This window comes from Cupressus sempervirens, chromosome 7 (genome assembly GCF_028749045.1).
Source record: "Cupressus sempervirens isolate cs-2001-9-10 chromosome 7, ASM2874904v1, whole genome shotgun sequence".
In the NCBI taxonomy this organism is placed as follows: domain Eukaryota; kingdom Viridiplantae; phylum Streptophyta; class Pinopsida; order Cupressales; family Cupressaceae; genus Cupressus; species Cupressus sempervirens.
The window spans coordinates 846,495,771-846,504,211 of record NC_143124.1 but is presented as its reverse complement, the minus strand read 5'-3'; positions in this window follow the sequence as shown (position 1 = coordinate 846,504,211).

Sequence of the window (8,441 nt, the reverse complement as noted above, 5' to 3'; positions counted from 1 at the left end):
AAGCAGAAGAATTTGCTAAACATATCAAGCGTCTACATGAGGAGGTTCAGGCACACATTACCAAGATGAATCAAGAGTAGAAAGCTAGGGTTGATCAAAAGAGAAGACATAAGGAATTCCAAGTAGGGGATCTAGTCATGGTGCACTTACGAAAAGAAAGATTTCCAACCGGTACTTATAACAAGTTGAAAATGAAGAAATTTGGCCCCTGCAAAATTTTGAAGAAACATGACTCAGGAAATGCATATGAGGTGGAGCTGCTAGATGGTATTCACATTTCTCCCATTTTCAACATTGCAGATTTAACAGAGTATCATGATGATGGTGCAGATGAGGAGCTGATGTTAGAGCCATGTCCAATTCCTGCTCCTAAGAAGGAGGAGATAGAAGACATTCTAGATCATCATGTGGGTAGGAGTACAAAAAATAGGCAGTATGAAGAGTATTTGGTCAAATGGAAAGGACGATCGATCGAGGACTCAACTTGGATTTTAGCAGCTGAGGTTTCCCATTTGGGATTCCCTCTACCATTCATAAAGTGATAGGGTCACTTTTCAATCTACCTTGGGTGTCTGATGCAGGAGCATCCAGAGGTACAAGGGCAATCCTGTGTCACCCAAAAAAATGTACTTAGACTTAGTTTTTGTTTCACGTGTTTTCATTTTTGGACACCCATTTGGGTCAAATAAAGGTTCCAACTCTCACAGTTCCACTATCAGTGTGCTAGAAAATCTCAAAAAAATAGGAGCATGTAATTGGGCCATCATTTTGGTAAACTAGAAGGTGTGTATTGGCCAGATGAATGTAATTGTGATTTAGAACATTCCAGAAAAAGAATCAGGTCAAAAGGCCCCACAGTTTGAAAGTTATTGCAGTTTTTTGAGTTTTGGAGACCTCCTAAGAATGCTTCAAAGTCAAGTTAGGGGCATTAAATGACCTCAAAAAGGGCCAAAAATTGGGGGACAAGCAAAGCTTGTCCATAGGGCTATAGAGCACTTCGAGAGTTTTTTGAAAATGTAAACGGTTCGTCAATCGAAGTTACGATTCAAAAGTTATGCCTCCCGAAAGTTTGGTTACCATTTTTGGATTCTTCTAGCTTTGCGCCAACTTCTAACGTAGCTTCTAGAGCCTTCTATTTGGTCGGTGGATGCCTACTAGCACCTTCTAGAATGTATTCCTAGTCCTTAACCCTTTGGGGTCTATTTAAGGAGATTCCTAACATTGTAAAAGGAAGTTCAGAGTGGAGTTTGAGAGGAGGTACTGAAAGGAGAAAATTATCTCCACATTTATGCTATTGTAAGCCCTTAGGGCACGTTTTGAAGTTTATTTTCTCTGTACTGAATGTACTAGCTTATTTTTTAGTTAATACAATTTCCCTTTTCTATTGTGTCCATTCTGTTCTTGGGTTGTGTTCCCATTAATATTTTAATATATGTGACGATTCATCTAAGATAGGTTACAACCCTCTATGAGTTAAATAAAGAATCTAAAAGATTTTAGGGCTTTATGATTCAAGACAGACAAATTTTAGGGTTCAACGTTTGTCTTTCAGCATGGTCTCAAGTAGATGAGTGGTTTAACATCGATCCCTCATCTTATGTAGGACTATATGATGGTCTCTACTTATAATTCTTGATTATGAATAGTTAATGGAAATGGTCTTGAATTTTTAACCATGCTAGGAACTTTTACCTTGGGCTTAAAAAGAACATCCCTTTGTGTATTCTCACAAATTTTATGATCTTTAATGCTAAGTTGGTAAGTAGTGATGCTTGGGGATCTTTGGTTTTGTGGTTTTTGATTAGTCTTTCATTGCTTTCTGGTGTAAGTTGTTGTTGTTGCACCTTATAAAATAATATAAAATATATTAGCCTTTGTTTATCCTTTTTCCAAGGATCTTCGGGCGGGGTATTACAATTTATCTTGACAATTCAAAAAAAAATTCAATTACATCTAATCTTAAACATAATGACTCTCAAGAGGGTCCTTTTTGGAACTATCTATTGTTCCTATTGTTAGGATTAAACCAACCATAGATAGAAATAAAAATTACATGCAAATATGACCAATATCAAAAAATAATAGATCACACAAAAAAGAACACAAGACACCAAGATTTAATGTGCTTTACCCAATCCCTGGGCTACATCCACCAAACAACAAGTCTGATATTATTATGATCCAGTTATTACAACTTGATTACAATCTATAATCCCTTACAACTCAATACCGCTGCAAGAACCAATTTTTGCATCACCACTTAATGAAAATACCTAACCCTAATCCTTTTATACAAGTAATTTTATGCCACTTTAGGGATACAAGTACTTTCCTAATCAATCACCACAAACTAACAATCTCCCACTTGGGGATGAATCAGGCTCCACACTAAACAACAATCTCCCACTTGGAGACTAATCTTGTAGCTATATCGCTACCACATGGGGCTCCCACTAGATCAAACCACCTTGGACTATACTGTTCTTTTATTCATGTTCAATCTAGAAGACCAATCAAAGCTAAAGAGGAGTTCAACTTCTCCCTTGTTACTACATTTGTAAACATATTAGCTAGATTGTCATCTGTATGTATCTTATCCAACTTTAACTGTCCATCCTCCAAAATTGACTAAATGAAATGGTACCAACACTGTATGTGTTTGGTCTTTGAATGCAGAGCTGAATTCTTGGCAAGATGAATGAAACTCTGACTATCTATAAATAAATAATTTTCCTTTTGAGGATATCCCAATTCTTTCAAGAAGAACTGAAGCCATATCATCTCCTTGGCTGCCTCTATAGTAGCTACATACTTTGCCTCTATAGTGGATAAAACATTAACCTTCTGTAACCTAGAAACCTAACTCATGACTGCCCCACCAATAATAAAGACATAACTTGTAGTACTTCACTTGGTATCAACATCCCCTGCCAAATCTAAGTCAACATAGCCCTATTAATTAGTAGTAGAGCACCCAAAGTGTAAACACTTATTAGATGTTCCTCTCAAATATTTGAGAATCCATTTGACGACATTCTAATGCTCAATTCTTGGATGACTCATATACCTGCTAATGACTCCCACTGCATGTGCAATATCTGGCCTAGTACATACCATAGCATACATCAAGCTTCCTATAGCTGAAGCATAGGGTACCTTGGACATCTTATCCTCCTCTTCTTGTGTTTTAGGAAACATCTTCTTAGTCAACTTCAAATGACTAGTTAAAGGTGTGCTAACAACTTTAGCATTCTCCATAGAGAAATGTTACAACACCTTGTCAACATAATCAGCTTGAGATAGCATCAATATTTTATTTTTCCTATCTCTAAAAATATTCATACCAAGGATTTGTTTTGCTGCCCCCAAATTCTTCATAGAAAATGCATGTGCTAACTGGCATTTTAGCCCCTTAATGTGATCCATGTTAGACCTAGCTACAAGCATATCATCAACATATAAACATAAAATAATGTAGTTGTCATCATCCAACCTCTTAAAGTAGACACAATGATCTAAATGAAACTTACTATAACCATGCTCCTGCATAAAACTGTCAAATTTTAGATACCATTGCCGAGGTGATTGCTTCAAGCCATATAAACTTTTCTTCAATTTGCACACTAAGTTCTCCTTACCTTTAACTACAAATCCCTGTGGCTAAGCCATACATATCTCTTCATTCAAATCACCATGAAGGAAGGCTATTTTAGCATCAAGCTGCTCTAAATGCAAATCTCTAGTAGGAACAAGACTTAAAATAGTACGAATAGAAGTCATCTTAACAACAGAAGAAAATATCTCATCAAAATCAATGCCCTTTTTATATGCAAATCCTTTCACAACTAACCTGGCTTTAAATCTTTTCTTACCTCTTTCCTCTTCTTTCAACCTGTAAACCCACTTATTCTGTAAAGCTCTTTTACCTACAGGCAACTTGCATAAATCACGTCTTATTCTTCAACAAAGAGTCCATTTCATCTTTCATTGCAAACTCCCACTGAATCTTAGTATCCACCTATACAACTTCATCATAACATTTAGGTTCACCAACATATATTAATAAAATAGAATACAAAGAGGGAGAAAATCTTTCTAGAGGTCTAATTTGCCTTGTAGACCATCTAATATTCACCAGTGTGTGTGGTATTTTTTTGTTGTGGTTGTTACACATCATGAGGAATGGCTAGAACATGAGCTTTTGGAGTATCATCCAACACTACATAATCATCTTCTTTCTTCTCATGTTGCTACAATAGATCTTTGTACAACACTTTTTCATTGAATATGACATCCTTGCTTCTTAAATTTTTTTGATTTTCAAAATCCCAAAGCCTATAACCAAATTCATTAATGTCATATCCAAAAAATACACATTTTTTTGACTTAGCTTCCAGCTTGGTTCTATTTTCAGAATCTATGTGAGCAAATGCTTCACAATCAAAGGTTTTGAGAAAAGAATAACTCACCTTCTTACCAGTCCATGCTTCCTTTGGAATACCACAACCCAAAGGAGTAGAGGGACCTCTATTAATAAAATATACAATAGTATTGAAAATCTCCACCCACATGTGTAAGGGCAACCCAACATGCAACCTCATGCTCCTTGGGCATGCTCCATTATAGTCTTGTTCATGCATTCAGCCACTCTATTTTCTTGTGGAGTCCTTGGAATAGTTTTTTGTCTATGAATACTATTAGTGGAGCAATAATCTTCAAATTGATGACTATAATACTCACCACCATTATCAGATTTGAGACATTTTAATTTCTTACCACTCTCATTTTCAACCAAGCATTTCCATTTTTTAAAAGTTTGAAATACATCAGATTTCTGTCTAAGGAAATAAACCCATACCTTTCTTGTTGCATCATCAATAAATGTAACATAATAATGAGAGCCTCCAAGGGAAGATACCTTAGCCGGTCCCCATACATTGGTATGCACAAGCTCTAATTTCTCCTTTTTTTTTCCCTTCCTAGTCTTCACAAAACTCACTCTCTTTTGTTTTCCATACACACAACTTTCATAGAAATCCATATTAACACATTTCAAACCTGGTAAAACTTTCTTTGAATGAAGTACTTTCATACCTTTCTCACTCATGTGTCCAAGTCTATTGTGCCACAACGCTGTATTAGAATCTACAGTAGCTATTTGTTCTCCCTACTCAATTGCAGCAATTGTTCCTGAACATTATTTTTTCTCTAAAACAATTAAAGTAGAAGGAACGATATGACCTGTACAAAGATATAAGGTTCCTACTTTCACATCTTTTGTACTACAAGAGAACCTTTTGAAATCTTCCAATTTTTGTCATTAAAAGTAACTACACAACCCTCATCACCGAGTTGCCCTACTAAAATTAAATTCCTACTTAGCCTTGGAACATGTCTTATCTCATGTAGTAGCCAATGATTCACATTCTACAACTTAATCTTTATTTTTCCCTTTCCAACAATTTGGCAGGGTTTATTATCCCCCAAATAAACAATCCTAAAATCCCCTTGGACATAATCAATGAAATAACCTCTATAAGGTGTAGCATGAAATGAAGCACCATAATCTAAAACCCATGAATCATCAACACTTTCTAAAGACAAAAGCAAAGCATCCTCATCGGATTTGTTACTTACCACATTTTCCTCCTTGTTTGCATCTAGTTTATCTCATTCATTTTTCTTTTGATTCCAACAATCTTTCTTTCTATGACCTGGTTTCCCATAGTACCAACAATTATTCAGTCCTCTCGATTGAGACCTCCTCCCCTTTGACTATCCTCTTGATTTCCCATGATTTCTAGAATTTCTTCATCTTTCAGTCATTTTGCCTCTACTTTGTGCATTCAAAGCACTTCCTGATGTAGATCCGCATGAGAATTTCCTATGAGTTTCCTCACTCAAAATAACGCCGATCACATCCTCATATTTTAGGGTACTAGATCCAGTAACAAAATTACTCACAACCATTACCAAGCCATTCTAGCTTTCAGGCAAAGACCACAAAATCAAGAGAGCCCTAATTTCTTCTTCAAAGTTGATACCCACAAAAGATAATTGACTAGCAATAGTATTAAACTCATTTAAATGATCTACAATAGATCCACCTTCTACCATTTTCATATTAAATAAATTCTTTAGGAGAAATACTTTGTTTGAAGTGGAGGGCTTTTCATACAATGTCGCTAGGGTTTTCATCAACTCTTTTGTTGTCTTTTCTATTGTAATATTAAATGCCACCAATGGTGCTAGGCATAATCGAATGCTTCCAAGTGACTTTCTGTCTAAAATATCCCATTCATCATTTGACATAGATCCCTGATTCTTGGTTTTGCCTTCCAACAACTTCCATAAATCCTTCTAATAAAGATAGTCTTCCATTTGCATCTTTCATAATTGAAAGTTCTGCCTGTTAAACCTGTCAACCCTTAGCTTACCCTGTTCTGCCATCGCTCCCACTAAACTGTGAGACTTTCCTGTAGAGGATAACTAAAAAAACAACCTCGCTCTGATACCACTTGTTAGGACTAAACCATAGACATAAATAAAAATTACATGCAAAGATAACCAATATCAAAAAATAATAGATCACACAAAAAAGAACACAAGACGCCAAGATTTAACGTGGTTCGCCCAATCCTTGGGCTACATCCACCAAACATAAAGTTTGATATTATTATGATCTAGTGATTAAAACCTGATTACAATCCATAATCCCTTACAACTCAATACCACTGTACGAACCAATTTTCACATCACCACTTAATGAAAATACCTATCCCTAAGCCCTTTTATGCAAGTAATTTTTTGCCACTTTAGGGATACAAGTACTTTTTTGATTAGTCACCACAAACTAAAACCTATTGTATTGGATGCTACTCCTCTTGCAATTTCCCACCTTCCCTAAATGATATAGACTAAGATTGGGGAGGCTGGCGATGCACTTGAGTGGTTACTCTAGCATGGTATCTTTTGTGTGTTTTCCTATCATGATGTGGTTCCCCTGTATTATGTTTTCATATGTTTTTTTAGATTTCTTTAAATGACCCTTGTTGCTTTGTGGGTGCAAGGTGATGAAGGAATCAAAATGTCTTATAATTATTCTATTTTTATCTCACTTCTTTTATGTATTGATATATGTTGTGTTGTACATGTGCCAGTGCTAAAAAATGTGCCTTATGTTTGTTTGCTTGGATCTACAACACAACATCACCAACTCTTTTCAGTCTCCATGGTGGTTGTCCAAAAAGACTCTTCATAAATCTTATGTGTCTTTCTTCCATTGTACTATATTTCTACTTCCTTTAGAGAATCATGACATTTTATTTCAATAATTTTCATATATTATCTCATGATCATATTGACCCTAAAGTTAGTAGATCACTTTTGTTCTCTCTCTCTCTATATGTTATGTGATTATTTCCCTTGACTTGTCTTCTCTTGGAGATATTTCAGTTTGGAAATGTCTCTAAGTGGATGTATGTATACTCTTTTAAATTCATTTCTCTTGTAATTTGTTAGTAATGACTTTGACATCAATTCATATGTATACTCTTTCATATGGTGTGCTCACTTTATTTTACACAAGTGTACTTACTTGAAAATCAAGACATACACTTTTGAATCCCTTTATGGATTATGCACAATATGAAAGAGTAGATTTCTCAATTCACACCTTTGTTCCCTTAAGGATGTAGATATCCTTAAGATTGGGTGTCCCATTTTTAACTTCTACATATTCAATATGCTATATCGTATACATAGATAACACATTCAAATTCAATATGCTAAATTCCTGCATACATGGGTAACACATTCAAATTCAATATGCTAAGTCCTATACATGTGTAATGCATTCAAATTCAATATGCTAAGTCCCATACATGTGTAGCACATTAAAAATTCAAAAATGATAAGTCCCATAAATAGGTAACATATTTTAATTCTTTTTTGTGTGATTTAGGGTGGGATGTACACTCCTCATTGGCTAAGCTAATCACACTTTTCCTTTGCTTCCTTCTATTAGTGATTTCTCTCTTATTATGATCTCAAAGTTGGCAAAAACTCAATCCCTTGGGAGATTAATGGATTATTTTTCTCCTTGATTGTGATAATATTGCTTATCCCTCCTTTACAATTTATATTTGAGATAACCTAAATGCCTCAATTAGGTTAATGGATGAGTATCCTCTTTTGCACCTTTATGGGCCTTGATTCTGTACTTTCTTGCCTTTCTATTCACTTCCCCAAGACCCCATAATATTTCTTGACTTCCTATCCCTCTGGGATAGGGATGAGGTCAATGCTATCTATATAGGATATGGATGAGGTTGGACCTATCACTAGATAGGGATGAGGGTGGTATTATACTAGTGAGTAGAGCTGACTTCATCTCTATCCTTGAGGGGACAAACCTCTCAAATTCTTGGTCTAGGTATTGG